The sequence below is a fragment of the Aegilops tauschii genome, chromosome 5 (assembly GCF_002575655.3).
Source record: "Aegilops tauschii subsp. strangulata cultivar AL8/78 chromosome 5, Aet v6.0, whole genome shotgun sequence".
Lineage (NCBI taxonomy): Eukaryota > Viridiplantae > Streptophyta > Magnoliopsida > Poales > Poaceae > Aegilops > Aegilops tauschii.
The window spans coordinates 356,699,438-356,720,144 of NC_053039.3; positions in this window are offsets into that span (position 1 = coordinate 356,699,438).

A 20,707-nucleotide genomic window follows, 5' to 3' on the forward strand; every position below is an offset into this window, starting at 1 on the left:
GAGCGGCAGTCGGCTGTGCCAAATTATCCAAGGTGCCGGCCTGCGGCCCCGCACTGTGCAGAGTTTCCAGATGGTGCTGGCGACCGCAGGCATCGTAGCCCTCACCGACGCCGGCTTCACCTCTCGCATGGACGACATGATGGTCAACTCCATCCGCAAGTTCAACGCCGTTAAGAAGCGCGCGGACGACCTTGCCGTACTGCTCCAGCCCGCGTGCCCAGGCTCCTCATTGCCTGCCACCCTCATCGGCCTCCATGGTGATGAACTCTTTCAAGCCCTGGTGGCCCTGCAGGTGCCGGAGGTCCCGACGAAGAATGTGCACCTCGAGGCCGCACTCGCCGCGCAGCGCCTCGCCATGCAAGAAACCGTCGACCTGCACATCCACGTCTACGAGGAAATCGTATACATTGGCCACTACAAGGCAAACAAGGACAGAAAGACGTTGGCCTTCTTCCAGCGGCTGGAATCTTTGGACGCCATTGTTCAGAAGCACGTCGACCTGGCCACGAAAGCCGCTGCTACTTAGGCGTCGTTCGGTGGGCTGGCGCCCTGAGTCGAGGAGGTGGACGTCGTCGATGGATGCATCTCTTCTTGCCTCCTGTAACCAGCACTGCATCGCCTCATGGCCTTAATGTTTTATTAGTATAGTACTCCCTCCGTTCCCAAATATAAGTCTTTCTAAAGATTCCAGCAAGTGACTACTACATACGGAGCAAAATGAGTGAATCTACACTCTAAACTATGTCTACATACATCTGTATGTTGTATTCCATTTGAAATAGTATCTAAAAAGGCTTATATTTATGAATGGAGGGAGTATATGGCATTTTTATTCCAGTCGTAACGTTTTCACTGTGAGGTGGGGCCGCAGTTGAGCAAACCCACCCCGCCCACCGGGCGTCGGCCGAGTTTAGAATTAGAAGAGAGAAACGAGGGAGGAGAGCTAGCTGTAGCACGGACGCTGTTGTCAGATGGGACTCGTGTTTAGAGAATAGGAGTACTGAGCACTCGTGCCTCTTTTTTTTGAGGGAAAAATTAGTCGTATGTCTAGTACCACTAGTTGGGTGCGTGCGACCTATAGCTGTCATCACTTTAGGTCTCCTTTTCGAACCGCGGCTACGCTTCATAGTACATATTATTTCACGCATTTATCCTCCTATATGTACTCCTAGGCTATTTCCACGTGCTCCCATTCACCGACATGTGGGACATAGAGCATCTGGGTCGTAGTGCATGCACGACTCGGAGCATATGCCGGGGTACTCTACATTTCAGACCTCACGAATTACATGCAAACCCCCCGCAGAAGAATAAATAAATGAATGAATTACTACATGAAACCGGATTATTTTCATGTAAACCGGAGCACGTTCATTAAATTTTGGACATAACACGTTTATAAAAAATGACCGGACCGAAACCAGTCTAAGGGCCTCTTTGATTTTTCCCGCAAAAAAGGGCCTCTTTGATTCGCAGGATACTAAAAACACAGGAATGGGGAAAGTATGATGGCGATGAACCGAGATGAGGAGAACTCTAACTCAGTTAGAGGTTAGAGTTAGATTCTAACCCTGAACTAACTCTAAACCAAAGAGGTGTATGGATGGCAGGGTTAGATTGACAATAAATGCTCTATCTCAATCATTTGACTACTTTGGACCCTATTTCCTGCCGGATTTGGAGGGTGCTTGGATACGTTTTAGTTCCATGACTAAAAGTAGTGGGACTAAAACTTGCTAGCATCACCCATGCTTGGATCCAAATACTAAAGAGACTAAAATCAAGTTAATGAGCATTTATTATCCTCCAAACCCTCCAATCCAGAACTTGCCTGTGTTAAAGGAGAGGAGTTAAATGAGGAGAGAGAGCACTAATCCACATTTTAGTAGGGGTACCCCTGACTAAATTTTTTTAGTCTCAAGACTAGTTTTACCCCCTCTTTACTCAGGGGTGCTTGGAACTTTAGCCTCTTAAAGAGACTATTTTTAGTCAGACTAAAATAAGTCCCTTGGATCCAAGCACCCTCTTGGTGTGGCCGGCTCTTCTGTGGCCTCCTCCCGCTCACAATTGACATAAACGAACCATCTATACAAATCAAGCATGCAAAACATGATAATTTTTACTTTGTCCATACAAATGAGATATCCCACTTAAACATACAAGTCGTCAATCAAGCTTCACAAAATAAAAAACACTTCATGAAACAAAGAATGAGCTAACTCATCACGGAAGTCATTCACGATAGGGAGGGAGCCCGGAGCCCCTCACGCACCGAGGGAGGAGCTCGCTGTTGGGGAACATAGTAATTTCAGAAAAATTCTACGCACACGCAAGATCATGGTGATGCATAGCAACGAGAGGGGAGAGTGTTGTCCACGTACCCTCGTAGACCGAAAGCGGAAGCGTTAACACAACGCGGTTGATGTAGTCGTACGTCTTCACGATCCGACCGATCAAGTACCGAACGCACGGCACCTCCGAGTTCAGCACACGTTCAACTCGATGATGTCCCTCGAACTCCGATCCAGCCGAGTGTTGAGGGAGAGTTTCGTCAGCAGGACGGCGTGGTGACAATGTTGATGTTCTACCGACACAGGGCTTCGCCTAAGCACCGCTACGATATTATCGAGGTGTAATATGGTGGAGGGGGGCACCGCACATGGCTAAGAGATCAATGATCAATTGTGTGTCTAGAGGTGGCCCCCTGCCCCCGTATATAAAGGAGCAAGGGGGTTCAGCCGGCCAAGGGGAGAGGCGCGCCAGGAGGAGTCCTACTCCTACCAGGAGTAGGACTCCCTCCCTTTTCCATGTTGGACTAGGAGAGAGAGGGGGAAGAGGTGGAGGGGAGGAAGGAAAGGGGGGCGCCGCCCCCCTCTCCTTGTCCTATTCGGATTGGGGGGAGGGGCGTGCGGCCCTACCCTGGCCTCCTCTCCTCTCTTCCACCTAGGCCCACTAAGGCCCATTAAGTTACCGGGGGGTTCCGGTAACCTCCCGGTACTTCGGAAAAATCCCGATTTCACCCGGAAAACTTCCGATGTCCAAACATAGGCTTCCAATATATCAATCTCTATGTCTCGACCATTTCGAGACTTCTCGTCATGTCCGTGATCAAATCCGGGACTCCGAACAACCTTCGGTACATCAAAACATATAAACTCATAATATAACTGTCATCGTAACGTTAAGCGTGCGGACCCTACGGGTTCGAGAACTATGTAGACATGACCGAGACACCTCTCCGGTCAATAACCAATAGCGGAACCTGGATGCTCATATTGGTTCCCACATATTCTACGAAGATCTTTATCGGTCAGACCGCATAACAACATACGTTGTTCCCTTTGTCATCGGTATGTTACTTGCCCGAGATTCGATCGTCGGTATCTCGATACCTAGTTCAATCTCGTTACCGGCAAGTCTCTTTACTCGTTCCGTAATACATCATCCTGCAACTAACTCATTAGTCACAATGCTTGCAAGGCTTATAGTGATGTGTATTACCGAGTGGGCCCAGAGATACCTCTCCGACAATCGGAGTGACAAATCCTAATCTCGAAATACGCCAACCCAACAAGTACCTTTGGAGACACCTGTAGAGCACCTTTATAATCATCCAGTTACGTTGTGACGTTTGGTAGCACACAAAGTGTTCCTCCGGTAAACGGGAGTTGCATAATCTCATAGTCATAGGAACATGTATAAGTCATGAAGAAAGCAATAGCAACATACTAAACGATCGAGTGCTAAGCTAACGGAATGGGTCAAGTCAATCACATCATTCTCCTAATGATGTGATCTCGTTAATCAAATGACAACTCATGTCTATGGCTAGGAAACATAACCATCTTTGATCAACGAGCTAGTCAAGTAGAGGCATACTAGTGACACTCTGTTTGTCTATGTATTCACACATGTATTATGTTTCCGTTTAATACAATTCTAGCATGAATAATAAACATTTATCATGATATAAGGAAATAAATAATAACTTTATTATTGCCTCTAGGGCATATTTCCTTCAGTCTCCCACTTGCACTAGAGTCAATAATCTAGATTACACAGTAATGATTCTTACACCCATGGAGTCTTGGTGCTGATCATGTTTTGCTCCTGGAAGAGGCTTAGTCGACGGGTCTGCAACATTCAGATCTGTATGTATCTTGCAAAATTCTTCGAAAGCGGCCTTGCTCTACTGCCCCAGCTCCCCACGTGTCTGCATGTGCATCTTTTTCTACTCCCATCAGCTCTTCCAAAGCCACCTAAATTTTTAGTATTATTAGAGGTAAAGCTACTTCATGCATTCGAATCAAGGGTTTGTTCAAACAACGAAGAAAGGGGGAAAGTTGTAGCATGAATCTAGGACTTGATTCAAAGAGGAAATAATATGGTGAAAGTAGTAGAGACCGGATACCCAACCGGTCTCTTGGTTGAAAAGGGAAATAATGGGAAAACGTAGTACAAACTGGATAAGGACAAGATCTATTATTGGTTGAAAAAAGGATAGAAAGTGGTGGCTAGTGGACAAGTCAACAGAGTATGTCCACGATTAGATTTGCTGCCATCACATAGTAAAAGGTCTCCAGGATTAGATTTGCTGCCCTCACATAGTAAAAGGTCTCATGATTAGATTTGCTGCCCTCACATAGTAAAAGGTCTCAGGATTAGATTTGCTGCCCTCACATAGTAAAAGGTCTCCAGGATTAGATTTGCTGCCCTCACATAGTAAAAGGTCTCCAGGATTAGATTTGCTGCCCTCACATAGTAAAAGGTCTCCAGGATTAGATTTGCTGCCCTCACATAGTACAAGGTCTCCAGGATTAGGTTTGCTGCCCTCACATAGCATGAACAAACTCGGCATCACCGCTTTATGCCTCCTTGTAGGTACATTGTGCTGATGCGTCCACTGTCGCATGTCCTTATACCAACCTTTTGTTGTTGTTAATGTAAGGGCGCATGTAAAATGAAGCGATCACACTGTTACCTTAGGGACATGTCTAACCAGTGTTATTGTTAATCTAATGCCTCCAGTGATAAGATGCAATTAAACTGTGTACAAATGGCACTCCTGCTGTTTTCCCCAGTATGATAAGTAAGTTGCTCCTTTACGCTGCTGAGTGTCCTGGTGTCCCCATGGTCCCATGCCCTTAAACCAACTCTTTAGCTGCTATTGATTTACTATGTCTGGTAAACAAGCAATGCCACCATTAAAGTAATCCCATATTTGAGGAATCTCATTGTTGATTGTAATGCTTCTGGTAACATGAAGCATTGCTGACGTTTTAAAATTTCTACTTTCCTTGTGTGATTGCCATGAACATAATTAAGATGCTTTTTTCATTTTTTATATGTTTCGTATATTCTTATTGACCAGCAACTGTTTACTTTCTATCTTTTTGTGCAGATAGGGATATCCATTTCACCTTGTTGCTATTGTGACCTTTTGGTGAACTGCACAAAACACTTTTTTGGAATGAGTGTCTTGTGCAGTTCAACTAAAATGTTACATGGGCAACATCTCTCAATTTTGGTGGAACTGCACAAAATGGTGATTGGAGTTTCCAAAATCTCCGTCCAATTCTGCTGGTAATCTCGTGCAACATTTTATTAGCCTTTGCAAGATGAGCCGTAGCTGAATGATGCAATCTTTGCTTCATTTCAGGCGAACTGCAGAAAAAGTGGCATGAATTGAATAATCGAGTGGAGCTGCAGGTTGACTTCCACTAGTATCACTATTATAGTAATCATGCTCTTTATTATCTGCGCTGTGCAAACAGGAATACTCAACTACAGATGTTGTGACGGTCAAGAGCATTCGCCAAGTTCTTCGATTGTATGACATGGCTAGCCAAGATGGATTTAATCCCGATATTCACTTTATCAAAAGGCTCTAATGGGTTGGTTCTGAATCTTGCAAGCTGGGAATCAGTGAGATGTGTAGGCATCTTTGTTGTACTTATTATTTGAATCTTATTTGTTGGTTCTGAATTTTGCAAGCCGGGAATCAATGAGATGTGTAGGCATCTTTGTTGTACTTATTATTTGGATCTTATTTGTTGGTTCTGAATCTTGCAAGCTGGGAATCAATGAGATGTGTAGGCATCTTTGTTGTACTTATCATTTGGATCTTATTTGTTGGTTCTGAATCTTGCAAGCTGGGAAACACGGCATGATGATGCAGAGGACAACAACCATAACAAACAGTTCAAACTTGGTAGTATTATCTTTGTGAAAGTGCGACAAATGTGCTGAGCGTGAGCGTCCTGAGAATAATAATTCTAATTGTTGTGCATGTTGATCCTGTGGCACTGATAGAACGAGCGAATGCATTGCTTGTTTTAAGTATAAATTTCTATTAAAGCTAATTAAATTTAAGTAAAGTGACCACTAACTCCTGTTATTACAGTACCAATACAGACCCGCTCGTGAACCGACGTGTGGCCGAGGGTGCATCTTCTGCCGGGCGTGCAACGGACGAGGGAGGGGTAGTAACAGTTGTCGCCTGTACACACTCAGCTTACTGTTGAATCCAGTTCCCCAAGATCTGAAAAACGAACTGCTGCCGCCGCCTACACACTCGTTCACTCGAAGAGACTCCAATGGCGATCCGAGGGGTGAGCCTGCTGGATATGGACTTCAGCAAGGAGTTCCCCTTTGAGTTCGCCGTTTAGTCCTATGGCTGCACCAAGTTGAACGTGATGTACACCAACGATATGGACTCGGTGAAGCTCTGCCTCGCCTCAGTCCTATGGCTATACCAGGTTCTGGAGCATTCGCCCGTTTCATCGGCAGCGCCGACTGCACCTTCGCTACGGTGGACAGAAGGAAGAACGCGATGATTCGGCCATCTGGTGCAACAAGCTTGTCGACATCCAGAAGCAATACAATTTCATCAGCAACGGGCAGGAGAAGGACTCCGTGGTTGACCTCGCTGAGACCATCATCGACCCCTGATACGCCAACATGAAAGAAGACGACCTGAACACGTGGGAGGTACCTCTGAATCTAGCCTACATAACCTACGCGGCCAAGGACGCATATGCATGCTACGACATGTACATGCAGATCTTGGACATGAGGGCGTGTCTGCTTCCCGTAACCGACGAGTACACGGACAGCCGCAGCGTCATGATCAAGCGTGCCAGGAAGGTCTAGATGTTGTACTTTATCCGTTTATAAGCAACTTTATCATCTAAGTGTTTCATGCATTAGCCTATGTGTCGTAATTATCTGTTTTGTCCGAAATATTTATTTTAAGAACACATTAACCTGATTGCATTTTTAGTGGCTATTTGCTTATGTATGTAAACTAGTTCACTTGTCCGTAAAAAAAACTAGTTCACTCGGCTGCCGTGCTTTGAATCTCCTTCCTCCCAACATATTCCCCTCCTCAGGTGGACCCAGCAGGTCTCTGAATTTTCTCCCACTTTCTTTTTCGATGTAAGCTGAGTTTTCTCCCAGTACTTTCCCCTAGAACCAACTCAACTGTCCCACGTCTAGCCTAAAAAATAATAATACCCCACGTACTATTAACTCATCAAATTAAAATGATATTTTATTTCGTAAGTTAAAAGTTCTTACAAAATAATAATAATAATAATAATTGTTTCTATATAACTTGGCAAGTTAACTCGTAGTGATTGCGTACATAAGCTTGCAAAGATTTTACTGACGTGCAATCATGTGTTTATGTTTTTATAACATTTCTCCGTCTAGCCCAACATGATATTTTCACCCAGCCCAGCAAGTCCGCGGATTTCGAGAAAAATGCAAATGGGATTTAAACGGGCTGCATAGATGCTACATCATTGTTTCACCCAGCCCACCAAATGGACTGGCTGACATGTGGGCCAGTAGGTCGAAGCCTAAGAAGGCGTTGGATTTACATCCAACGGCCGGCATTCTTCTTCAATCTCTTGTCTTCTTCCCCCAGCGCTGCCGGAACCGCCTGCTCCAGCCTTCGGCGTCCAGCGACGTTGTTTTGCGCTCCTCAGCGAAACGCTACCCCACCGACGGCCAGGCCATCCCTCCACTCCTCACCTCCTGTTATTCTCTACCGAGTGTAGGCCCACCCCGCACCTGAATCAGTCAAGTTTCCCACTCCTCTCCGTCTGCGACTCCACTGCCGTGTCTTCCCCATCTCCGGGTCGTTCCAGTCTGGGGCCTCGCCGTCGTCCACCGCCTCGGTGCGCTCGGCGCGGCGTGGTCAACATACGAGAGTCATCGGAAGAGGACTGTACGTGGAGAGCCTGACGGCTGGGACCCACGAGGTCCATGGTCGCACGCAAGGAAAGTTCCTCCTTATTACGCACTGTACGTGGGAAGGGCTTCTGTATTTCGCAAAAAAAAATGTTCCCCCGCTGACAGGTCGGACCCACCAGCTATATCTTCGCACGCAAGGAAGTGCCTCCTTATTACGCACCAAAAAATGAACACCCCCTGCTAGCTGGGACCCACCATAGTGGGTGGCTGACTTGTGGTCCTACTAAGTTGACGAGGACGGAGGGCTTTGTCAACTTAGTCAATATGAACGATTCTAGCTCCAGTGACCGTACGATGTCCATCCAACGGCCATAGTGCTTCTTCAACCTCTCGTCTTCTTGCTCCAGCCGTCCAAAGCAGCGCCAGTCGTGCCGCGTGCTCCTGCCTCTCGTGGCCGGCTGTGATGCCGCGGAGGCCTCACCGCCCCCTACTACTCCCACCGCTGGCCCAGGGTATCCCTCTACTCACCCACACCCCCTGTTATTCTGCGGTGACGGCAGCCTCACGCCGTAGCCGAACCAGTGAACCCTCGTACTCCTCTCCGCGTGGGCATCCACTGCCGCGTCTTCCCCGGCTCCGCATTGTCCCCTTACTAGGCCTCGCCGTCGTCCACCGCCTTGGTGCTCTCGGCGCGGCGTGGTCAATGTGGTCAACGACCGACTTCCATCGGAAGAGTACTGTACATGGAGAGGCTGATAGCTGGGTCCACGGCCACAGCCCAGTTTTTTTGTGATTTGCCTAGTAAGTCACTTTGTCAGGCCTGTTGGGCTGCAAATCTTTCAAGACGAGGAGAGCTTCATTCGGCTAGCCGAGAAAATGGCCTATCAGTAATGAGAAATGGGCTGTACATTTTTAAAACACATCAAACCGGCAATTAGTTTCAAATATCTTTTTTTCATTTCGAGATTTTAAATTACATTAATTTTTATGCGTGGAGAATTTGTTGGATTTTATATTGATATACATTTATTTTTAAAATCAGTTTGAATGTGAGTCGAAATTTCGGGATTAAAAACAGTTCGGACCGCACCGAAATATGCAAAATTTCGTATAATTTTTTAACCGTGGCCACAATATGGGCTGTAATGCTAACAAAAAGAATATGGGCTACAAAAAAACCTTAAGAATTAGCAAATGGGCTGTAAATTATTAGAAATAATGGCAGATGGGCTATATGCTGTTTTCCACAGATTTGAGGCTTTCCTAAAAAAAGGTTGATGCACAAGCAGTGACTGTTGGATGTCCATCGAACGGCCGTCGTGCTTCTTCAATCTCCGCTCTTCCTGCTCCAGCCGCTAAAACAAGCGCCAGCGGGACTGCCTGGTCCCTCCTCCCCGCGGCTGGCTGTGCTGCTGCGCAGGCCTCACCGCCCCACCGTACTCCCATCGCTGGCCTAGGCATCCCTCTACTCACCCACACCCGCTGTTATTCTCCGGCGACGGTAGACGAACCAGTAAACCCTCGTACAGTCATACTCCCCTCCACGTGGGAAACAACTGCCGAGTCTTCCCTACCTCTGTGTCGTTCCCTTCCTAGGCTTCACCGTCGTCCACCGCCGTGGGAAACACGGGATTGCTCTTCAAGGGCAACGAGAAACCACCGGCCAAGGATTCGGACCGTGGTCACGATTGTACACACCCCGCCAACAAGGTATGTTATTTCGAACGAGTCCTCAACCTAATTGTTTCGAGGATGATGTCTGAGCTTTTGTTATTGCTCTTTCAGGAATGGATGGACAAGGCAAAGCGGATCCAGTGTCCGGCTCCGCTGCCTAAGGAACCAGTCATCCCGTGTCTAGCGAAGATGCTGGTACCGGCGCCATATAAGGCGCCGGAGAAGAAGGCAAAGGGGGCCAAGAGTGGCCTCCGTCGTAAGGGTACTTCGGACATGGTGTCCGAGGACGACTAAACCCATTCCTCTGTCCCTGAGGACAATGACGGGGAAGAGGAGGAGGAGGAAGAAAACAATTCTCCCCCTGAGGAGAGGAAGAAGAAGAGGGCGGCTCCGGCACATCTGGAGGCGGAGGCGCTCAAAAAGGGGAAGGGTGTTCCAGCGGTCAACACCGCGTGGGACGTTGACAGCAGTCCGGAACGACGCCCCCGCACTAAGCCCCAGGCCGCGTCGTAAGTGACATGGCTTATTTATGCGCACATCCAGCCCTTTCTCTCCATTATTTTGATGTAGTTAACTGTACCATTGCAGTTCGGCCCGTGACCTAATCCAGCGGTCCTCGTCTGGAAGTTCGTTGGCTCCGTCGGAGATGGCGAGCTAGTCACCACCGCCTGCTTATTCCCCCGGGGCCGGGGACGACACCAAAGTGCTGTTCCGGAGGGCCGATCCGAACCGGGAGGAACCCAGGACGTTGTCCGGGAGGCGCCACGAGGCGAAGCCTCCACTGCCGGACATATGGAGGGGACGATCCCCATGGAGACTGGCGAAGAGGGCCGCATCCAGCTTGGCCCTCAGCCGAATATGATTCCAGAGGCCCATATGGCTCCGGAGTCGGGCGGGCAGCCCCTTTTGAAGGAGGGGGGTGCACCGCTTCCACCGGTGGTCCCTGTCCATCCAGCGGCGCCGATAACCTGATGGAGGCGCTACGAGGTGCCTCCGTTATGGACGAGCATCGTGTCCTTATGGGCATGGTGATCGAGAAGGTTCAGTCTGCCAAGAGTGGACTGAATGAAGCCTGCAGCAACCTGTTGACAGGTTTCGAGGTAAGTGACATAGAAAGAGAAAAACCCCATGTAGTCAGTAGCCCCTGAGACACTGTCCGGTGTTCAGCGACAAGAACCGAACAGAGGATCAATCTTTTATTGTAGGAGACTAACGTGATATGTATGCATAAGCAGGCGTCGATGTTGGCCGCAACCTCGCATGCTGCCGAAGTCTCTGAACTGAAGCAGAGGCTGGAGCGGACCGAGAACGAGCTCGGCGAGGTGATGATTCGGCTCCGGGAGAAGCAAGGTAAATGACGACGTGCTGTGTGTTCGAAAAGAACAAGCGTTGTATACTGACCGTAGTGTCATAATATGTGCAGGAGCCGCAACCGAGGTGGAGGCCCTAAAAAGGGCTTTGGCTGAAGCCGTGGGGAAGGCCGTCGAGCAGCAAGCCGCCCGGAAAAAGCTTGAGGCCCGAGTCAAGGAGGTCCAGCATGAGCTCCAGGATGAGGTGAAAAAATGTGAGACCTTGGAGCATGATGCGTCGGCTCGAGGGGCCGAATTTACCAAGGCTTGTCAGAGTGCGGAGACCGCACGGAATGAGGCCCAGGTCGCTCTCCGGGAGATCCAGGAGGCCAAGAAGATCACGGCGGGTAAGGCTTTTAAGATGCAAAGCAAGTATGCGGAGAGGCAGTACCTTTTACTAACCCGGGTTCGGAGTTCCCCAGGGGCTTTTGCGGATCTACCACGCAGCGTATCAGACGCTGCAGAGTTCTACCGAGCCGAAGGAGGAGGTTCTACGGAGAAGCTATTCTGGTCGCAGTATGCGAAGCCAGAGCATCCCGTGTCTTTCACCAATCAGCTGAAGCAGCTAGTGGAGCTGCACCGGGTGGCCGAACTAGCCATGAAGGATTAGACAATCCGGCTATGGCCAGCCGAAGCTATGCCCGACAGCTACTTCGGACTCGTGAGGCGCCAAGTGGAAGCCTGTCCACGGCTGGACGTCGTCAAGCGCTCTGCCTGTATTGAAGGTGCCCGTATGGCCTTCGCTTGCTACAAGATGTGGTGGGCGAAGATGAACGCTGTTGAAGTTGCCAGCGGGCCGCCGGAGGGCAAGGAGCACTGCACACCCGAGAAATATTTTGCGGATGTCATAGAAGGGTCTCGACTTGTGGCAGCTCAATGTTCGAAGGACATTATTTTCGAATGAATACATTCATGTTGTCCTTTGCCTTGTATTATAAAGACAAAGCTTGTTTTGTAATGTAATTTCGTTATGCTTTAAATTGTTTCCTCCTGTGCGGCCGTGTTATATGCAATCTGAGGGTTGGCCAGTCGTCGACTTCTGCCCTCACGTAATTAGTACGGAGGTGTTCGGGATGGGAACTAAACAATCTTGGTCCAATTATATTGTCCTTGAAGGAGTTGTTTAGCACAACGAACAAGGCAATCAGACTATACGGCTTAAACGCCCTCACTTAGCCATAGGAGTTTTATAATTAAGCAAGTGCGTAGCCCCTGGTCCAAGCCAGGGTGCTGTCAACATTTGATCGGGAAGTGCCGAACCTTCGCGTGACGCGGAAAAAATCTCCAACGATTTTGTAACCCTCGAACAGCTGACCGGCTCTCGCCGTATCATGACAGTCAGTTTTCGGCTTTCTCTACTGAGGTGCTCATCCGGTCAAGGCCAGGGCACAATCGCAGTAGTTCTCCCTTTACTACCCTAGCCGATAGAGCGGAATGTAGGTAGCAAGCACAAGAGCCGGGCAACCCAACTGTTGACCAAAGACATGATTCGGAGCCAATGCATATAATGCTAAATTCGGGGTGCCGAACTTTTATACAAGAAGTGTTCGGACTTTGTTGCCGTGTTATGGGGCGATAAGCAGCCCCTGGCAAATATGAAACATACAAAAGAGTACCGATGTAGCTGATAAGCAGATCAAAATAAAATGAAGTAAGAAGCGAAAACCACAGAAACTGGGCCGCAAATCATTTTTATTATAACTGAATGGATACGTCAAGGCGTATCTTATACAAATAGTGCGATAAGCACCCGAACTATTTAACATGTCGGGATCAAGAAGGAGCAGCGTGCGGGTCCTGGGAAATAAGTAAAAATACCGTCAAGAAGAACGTATGGAGGTTACCCTGCGCACCTATGCTGCATGCCCCCTTTGTATGCTGTTCCTTCGAAGGGGCTGGTGATCAGGCTCGCGGGAAAAGGAACCTGAAACAGAAAGGAAAAAGTGTGTCCAGGGTCGGTGTAGCCGAACTATAGATCCCGGGTTAGCTTGTGCCTCCGTCGATGTCCATGGGATTTCGAGTGCGTAATTAGGTACGCGTGGTACGAATGCCACTACTTCATCGGGACTGGGACGGAGGCCGAATTGCTAGTCGAGCTCTTGGCGAGCCTTGCTGTCCTGCTGTAGTGTAGTTCGGAACCTCTTGATGGTGTCCAGGGGCTCGGCAGCCGCACTATGGTGCTGTTTGAGAAGGCCGCTCTATACCTCTGCTGCTAGGGCGGCGGTGTGCTCCTCTGTTCGGAGGGAGCGTTCCGTGTTGCCATTGACTGTTATGACGCCGCGTGGACTGAGCATCTTGAGCTTGAGATAAGCGTAGTGTGGCACTACGTTGAATCTAGCAAACGTTGTTCATCCGAGCAGTGCGTGGTAGCCGCTGCGGAACGGGACGATGTCGAAGATTAACTCCTTGCTTCAGAAATTGTCCGGAGAACCGTAGAGCGGCCCTCGACGCCTGGTATGACTCCTTTGAAGGTAGTCTTTGTTGGTTTGATTCGTGAGGGGTCGATGCCCATCTTCCGTACTGTGTCTTGATAGAGTAGGTTGAGGCTGCTACCACCGTCCATCAGGACCCGCATTAGGTGGAACCCGTCAATAATTGGGTCCAGGACTAGTGCGGCTGAACCGCCGTGGCGGATGCTAGTTGGGTGGTCTCGTCGATCGAAAGTGATCGGGAATGATGACCACGGATTGAACTTTGGGGCGACTGGCTCTACCGCGTAGACGTCCCTGAGTACCCGCTTGCGCTCCCTTTTGGGGATGTGTGTAGCGTATATCATGTTCACCGTTTTGATTTGGGGGGGATTTCTTCTGCCCCCCAGTGTTCGGCTGCCGGGGCTCTTCGTCCTCGTCCTCACTTTGTGATCCCTTTTCTTTGTTTTCGGTATTTAACTTGCCAGCCTGCTTGAAAACCCAACAATCCCTGTTGGTATGATTGGCTTGCTTATCCGGGGTGCCGTGTATTTGGCACGGACGATCGAGTATGCGGTCCAGGCTGGAAGGTCCTTCATTGTCTCTTTTGTAGGGCTTCTTCCGTTGGCCGGACTTGGAGCCACTGAATCCAGCGTTGACTGTGGTGTCATCGGTGTTGTTTTCATTGCTTCGGCGTTTGTGCCTATTGCGCCAGAGCTTGCCAATGCTATTCTTGGCCTCAGAGGGGCCTGTCTCGCTGGCTGTGTTGTTACTACGGGCCAGCCAACTGTCCTCTCCCGCACAAAAGCGGGTCATGAGTATCGTGAGGGCTGCCATAGACTTCGGCTTTTCTTGGCCGAGGTGGCGTGCTAGCCATTCGTCACAGATGCTGTGTTTGAAGGCTGCTAAGGCCTCGGCATCCCGACAGTCAACGATCTGGTTCTTTTTGGTTAGGAACCTAGTCCAAAATTTTCTGGCTGATTCTCTAAGTTGTTGAACTATGTGGCTTAAGTCATCGGCGTCTGGTGGCCGGACATAAGTTCCTTGGAAGTTGTCCAGGAAAGCTTCTTCCAAGTCCTCCCAGCTGCCGATAGAATTTTCAGGCAGGCTGTTAAGCCAGTGCCGAGCTGGCCCTTTGAGTTTTAGTGGGAGGTATTTAATGGTGTGGAGGTCGTCTCCTCGAGCCATATGGATATGGAGAATGATATCCTTGATCCATACTGCGGGATCGGTTGTGCCGTCATATGATTCGATATTGACGGGCTTGAATCCCTCGGGGAATTCATGATCCAGTACCTCATCTGTGAAGCAGAGAGGGTGTGCGGCACCTCTGTACCGGGCCGCATTGCGGCGTAGCTCTGATGGAGTCCGTCTGCGGCATTCGGCCCGGGCGTGGTTAGATTTATCACGTCCGAATAGGTAGCCATCTTCGTGCCTGGAGGCACGTCCTCGCAATCCGTAGATAGATCTTGTGTGTCTTGCTCTACTGTCCAGGGTCTGCCGAAGGTCGTACGTGTGACCCCGAACTCTGTCGTCTTTATTTTTGCGGGGTGGTGGGGCAGGCTGTTGTGCGGTCTGAGTTGCCGCTTTATCCTGACCGTGGGGTGGCCGGTCGGCCGCCCTGTCTCGACCACGCAGTGGTCATTCCGCATTACGTGAGGGAGATATGTGTTCGGGTGCCTCCTCATCGAATTGAGGTAGCAGTCTGCGTTTCGGGTAGCTTTTGGCTGGGCGCTTGAGGCCGTATTCTTCGGCTGTCAGGACGTCGGTCCATCTGTCGACGAGCAGGTCTTGTTCGGCTTGAAGCTGCTGCTGTTTCTTTTTCAAGCTCCTTGCAGTGGCTATGAGCTGAAGCTTAAAGCCCTCCTGCTCCAGAGGGTCCTCCGGCACGATGAAGTCTTCATTGCCGAGGCTTGTCTCCTCTTCGGAGGGTGGATGGTAACTATCGTCCTCCGAGTTATCTTCTATGGTCTGTTCATTAGGGTTGCCTTGCATGTTGTCATGTTCCTCCTGTTCGGATGCAGCGCCGACAGGGTCTTCATTGTTTTCGGTGTCGCACGGAGTACTATTTTCTCCGGTGCCAGTGTTGCCATCCTTTGAGCGACAAGGCTTAGAATGGCGTTTGGGGCGCCGACGCTTGGTCTGCGTCTCAGAGGTTTGTTCTTATCCGGCTCTTCTTTATCGTCGCCAGATCCTTTGGGTGTATCAACCATCTACACGTCGTACGAAGAGGTGGCCGTCCAACGTCCAGTGAATGGCGGGTCTTGGCCTTGCTCATTGTCGGCATCGTCGTCCATACTGGTGATGTCTTCGGAGCCATAGTCAAGCACGTCGGTTAAGTCGTCGACGGTGGCTATGAAGTGGGTGGCGGGTGGGAAGCAAAATTCCTCGTCGTCCGCCTCTAGCTCGAACGGAACATAGTTGGCTGTGAGTCATCCTCCAAGGAACAGTTCTTCAAAGAATTTAGTACGTCACCCAAAGGCGAATGCTGGAAGATGTCTGCAGTGCTAAATTCGAAAATCGATAACCGATCCAGCCCGGTGTCCGCAAGCGCACTTGATCCGGAACGTGTAGCCGGAGACGAGTCCGGAGTTCCATTGACGCAAGCATTGCAGGATGTTGAGTCTGTGTGCGGCTCCAACGCCGCAGACTTTATGGCCTCGGAGGGGATGATCTGCTTCGGTACTGAGGCCGTTGCAGCAACAGGATCCATCTCCTGGGTGTGCTCCGATGACATATTTGAGTCATGTTCATCGGAGAGAAGGGGAGCGATCGCCGCGGTCTCAAATCCATCGAAGATCAAGTCTCCACGGATATCCGCAATGTAGTTCAAGCTTCCAAATCTGACCTGATGGCCAGGGGTGTCGCTATCGACCTGCTCCAGATGGCCAAGTGAGTTGGCCCGTAGTACGAAGCCGCCGAACACAAAGATTTGTCCGGGGAGAAAGGTTTCTCCCTGAACGACGCCATTACTGACGACTGAAGGGGCCATCGAGCCTTATGTCGACGGCATAGTGGAACTCTCAATGAAAGCACCAATGTCGGTGTCAAACCGACAGATCTCGGGTAGGGGGTCCCGAACTGTGCGTCTAGGATCAATGGTAATAGGAGACGGGGGACACAATGTTTACCCAGGTTTGGGCCCTCTATATGGAGGTAATACCCTATTTCCTGCTTGATTGATCTTGATGAATATGAGTATTACAAGAGTTGATCTACCACGAGATCGTAATGGCTAAACCCTAGAAGTCTAGCCTATGTGAATATGGTAATGAATCTGTCCTATCCGGACTATGCTCTCCGGTTTATATAGACACCGGAGAGATCTAGGGTTACACGAGGTCGGTTACATAGGAGGAAATCTTCATAATAGGTCGCCTAACTTGCCTTCGACGCCAAGGAGAGTCCAATCCGGACACGGGTATAGTCTTCGGTCTTCGTGTCTTCACAGCCCATCAGTCCGGCCCATAGATAACAGGCCGGACGCCCAAGGACCCCTTAGTCCAGGACTCCCTCAGCCGGCCGGCCTCCCCCTCCCCTCCTTTATATATGGGGGCAGGGGGCACCCTAGGACACACAAGTTTCTCTTAACCGTGTGCGGTGCCCCCCGCATAGTTACACACCTCGGTCATATCGTCGTAGTGCTTAGGCGAAGCCCTGCGCCGGTAACTTCATCATCACCATCACCACGCCGTCGTGCTGATGGAACTCTCCCTCGTCCTCAACTGGATCAAGAGCTCGAGGGATGTCATCAAGCTGAACGTGTGCTGAACGCGGAGGTGTCGTACATTCGGTGCTTGGATCGGTTGGATCGCGAAGACGTTCGACTACATCAACCGCGTTACTAAATGCTTCCGCTTTCGGTCTATGAGGGTACGTGGACAATCTGTCCCCGCTCGTTGCTATGCTTCTCCTAGATATATCTTGCGTGGTTGTAGGAATTTTTTTGAATTACTACTTTCCCCAATAGTGGCATCCGAGACAGGTCCATGCGTAGATGTTATATGCATGAGTAGAACACAAAGAGTTGTGGGCGATAATAGTCATACTGCTTACCAGCAACGTCTTACTTTGATTCGGCGGTATTGTTGGATGAAGCGGCCCGGACCGACATTACATGACCGCGTTCATGAGACTGGTTCTACCGACGTGCTTCGCACACAGGTGGCTAGCGGGTGTCTGTTTCTCCAACTTTAGTTGAATCGAGTTTCACTACGCCCGGTCCTTGTTGAAGATTAGAACATCACACTTGACGAAAATCGTTGTGGTTTTTGATGCGTAGGTAAGAACGGTTCTTGCTAGAAGCCCGTAGCAGCCACGTAAATTTGCAACAACAAAGTAGAGGACGTCTAACTTGTTTTTGCAGGGCTTGCTGTGATGTGATATGGTCAAGACGTGATGATATATAAATTGTTGTATGAGATGACCATGTTTTGTAGAAGTTATCGACAACTGGCAGGAGCCTTATGGTTGTCGCTTTATTGTATGAAATGCAATCACCATGTAATTGCTTTACATTATCACTAAGCAGTAGCGATAGTCATAGAAGCAATAGTTGGCGAGATGACTACGATGCTTCGATGGAGATCATGGTGTCAAGCCGGTGACGATGGTGATCATGACGGTGCTTTGGAGATGGAGATCAAAGGCACAAGATGATGATGGCCATATCATATCACTTATTTTGATTGCATGTGATGTTTATCTTTTATGAATCTTATTTTGCTTAGTACGGCGGTAGCATAATAAGATGATCCCTCACTAAATTTCAAGGTATAAGTGTTCTCCCTGAGTATGCACGTTGCTACTGTTCGTCGTTCCGAGACACCACGTGATGATCGGGTGTGATAAGCTCTACGTTCACATACAACGGGTGCAAGCTAGTTTTGCACACGCAGAATACTCGGGTTAAACTTGACGAGCCTAGCATATGCAGATATGGCCTCGGAACACTGAGACTGAAAGGTCGAGCGTGAATCATATAGTAGATATGATCAACATAGTGATGTTCACCATTAAAAACTACTCCATCTCACGTGATGATCAGACATAGTTTAGTTGATTTGGATCATGTGATCATTTAGATGACTAGAGGGATGTCTATCTAAGTGGGTGTTCTTAAGTAATATGATTAATTGAACTTTAATTTATCATGAACTTAGTACCTGATAGTATTTTGCATGTCTATGTTGTCGTAGATCAATGGCCAGTGCTACCGTTCCTTTGAATTTTAATGCGTTCCTAGAGAAAGCTAAGTTGAAAGATGATTGTAGCAACTACACGGACTGGGTCCGTAACTTGAGGATTATCCTCATTGCTGCACAGAAGAATTATGTCCTGGAAGCACCGCTAGGTGCAAGACCCGCTGCAGGAGCAACTCCAGATGTTATGAATGTGTGGCAGAGCAAAGCTCCTGACTGCTCGATAGTTCAGTGTGCCATGCTTTACGGCTTAGAACCGGGACTTCAACGACGTTTTGAACGTCATGGAGCATATGAGATGTTCCAGGAGTTGAAGTTAATATTTCAAGCAAATGCCCGGATTGAGAGATATGAAGTCTCCAATAAGTTCTACAGCTGCAAAATGGTGGAGAATAGTTCTGTCAGTGAACATATACTCAGAATGTCTGGGTACCACAACCACTTGAATCAAGTGGGAGTTAATCTTCCTGATGATAGTGTCATTGACAGAGTTCTTCAATCACTGCCACCAAGCTACAAAAGCTTCATGATGAACTATAATATGCAAGGGATGGATAAGACAATTCCCGAGCTCTTCGCAATGCTAAAGGCTGCGGAGGTAGAAATCAAGAAGGAACATCAAGTGTTGATGGTTAACAAGACCACTAGTTTCAAGAAAAAGGGAAAAGGGAAGAAGGGGAACTTCAAGAAGAACGGCAAGCAAGTTACTGCTCAAGTGAAGAAGCCCAAGTCTGGACCTAAGCCTGATACTGAGTGCTTCTACTGCAAAGGGACTGGTCACTGGAAGCGGAACTGCCCCAAGTATTTGGGGGATAAGAAGGATGGCAAAGTGAAAGGTATATTTGATATACATGTAATTGATGTGTACCTTACTAATGCTCGTAGTAGCGCCTAGGTATTTGATACTGGTTATGTTGCTCATATTTGCAACTCGAAACAGGGGCTACGGATTAAGCGAAGATTGGCTAAGGACGAGGTGACGATGCGCGTGGGAAATGGTTCCAAAGTCGATGTGATTATTTGGTGCCAGCGTTAAGCATGAACATTATATCTGGATCTTGTTTGATGCGAGACGGTTATTCATTTAAATCAGAGAATAATGGTTGTTCTATTTATATGAGTAATATCATTTATGGTCATGCACCCTTGATGAGTGTTCTATTTTTATTGAATCTCGATAGTAGTGATACACATATTCATAGTATTAAAGCCAAAAGATATAAGTTTAATAATGATAGTGCAACTTATTTGTGGCACTGCCGTTTACGTCATATTGGTGTAAAGCGCATGAAGAAACTCCATGTTGATGGGCTTTTGGAATCACTTGATTACGAATCATTTGATGCTTGCGAACCATGCCTCATGGGCAAGATGACTAAGACTGTGTTCTCTGGAACAATGGAGCGAGCAACAGACTTGTTGAAAATAATACATACTGATGTATGCGGTCCGATGAGTGTTGAGGCTCGCGGTGGGTATCGTTATTTTTTTACCTTCAAAGATGATTTGAGCAGATATGGGTATATCTACTTGATGAAACATAAGTATGAAACATTTAAAAAGTTCAAAGAATTTCAGAGTGAAGTGGAAAATCATCGTAACAAGAAATAAAGTTTCTACTATCTGATCGTGGAGGTGAATATTTGAGTTATGAGTTTGGTCTTCATTTGAAACAGTGCGGAATAGTTTCGCAACTCACGCCACCTGGAACACCACAACGTAATGGTGTGTCCGAACGTCGTAACCGTATTTTATTGGATATGGTGCGATCTATGATGTCTCTTACTGATTTACCGCTATCATTTTGGGGTTATGCTTTAGAGACAGCTGCATTAACATTAAATAGGGCACCATCTAAGTCCGTTGAGACGACACC